Source organism: Babylonia areolata, chromosome 25 (assembly GCF_041734735.1).
Source record: "Babylonia areolata isolate BAREFJ2019XMU chromosome 25, ASM4173473v1, whole genome shotgun sequence".
Classification (NCBI taxonomy): Eukaryota; Metazoa; Mollusca; class Gastropoda; order Neogastropoda; family Buccinidae; genus Babylonia; species Babylonia areolata.
Window position 1 is genome coordinate 15,770,939 of NC_134900.1, and position 1,170 is coordinate 15,772,108.

The window sequence follows — 1,170 nt, forward strand, 5'->3', positions numbered from 1 at the left end:
AGTCATTCGGATGACACGATAAACCGAGGTCCCGTGTGCAGCATGCACTTAGCGCACGTAAAAGAACCCACGGCAACAAAAGGGTTGTTCCTGGCAAAATTCTGTAGAAAAATCCACTTCGATAGGAAAAACAAATAAAACTACACGCAGGAAAAAAAAAATGGGTGGCGCTGCAGTGTAGCGACGCGCTCACCCTGGGGAGAGCAGCCCGAATTTCACACACAGAAATCTGTTGGGATAAAAAGAAATACAAATACAAATAGAGCGGGATTCGAACCCAGACTCTCATCGGACTCTCTCGTATTGGCAGACGGACCTCTTAACACCATTCTGCCAGGTTCCTCCTGTTAGAGGTATCATGTTTTATCACAAAGGCCATTGGACTGATGGCCTAGAGGTAACGCGTCCTCCTAGGAAGCGAGAGAATCTGAGCGCGCTGGTTCGAATTACGGCTCAGCCGCCGATATTTTCTCCCCCTCCACTAGACCTTGAGTGGTGGTCTGGACGCTAGTCATTCGGATGAGACGATAAACCGAGGTCCCGTGTGCAGCATGCATTTAGCGCACGTAAAAAAACCCACGGCAACAAAAGGGTTGTTCCTGGCAAAATTCTGTAGAAAAATCTACTTCGATAGGAAAAATAAATAAAACTGCACGCAGAAAAAATACAAAAAAAGGGGTGGCGCTGTAGTGTAGCGACGCGCTCTCCCTGGGGAGAGCAGCCCGAATTTCACACACAGAAATCTGTTGTGATAAAAAAAAAAAAATACAAATACAAATAGAGCGGGATTCGAACCCAGACTCTCATCGGACTCTCTCGTATTGGCAGACGGACCTCTTAACACCATTCTGCCAGGTTCCTCCTGTTAGAGGTATCATGTTTTATCACAAAGGCCATTGGACTGATGGCCTAGAGGTAACGCGTCCGCCTAGGAAGCGAGAGAATCTGAGCGCGCTGGTTCGAATTACGGCTCAGCCGCCGATATTTCCCCCCCACCCCACCCCCATCCCCTTCCACTAGACCTTGAGTGGTGGTCTGGACGCTAGTCATTCGGATGACACGATAAACCGAGGTCCCGTGTGCAGCATGCACTTAGCGCACGTAAAAGAACCCACGGCAACAAAAGGGTTGTTCCTGGCAAAATTCTGTAGAAAAATCCACTTCGATAGG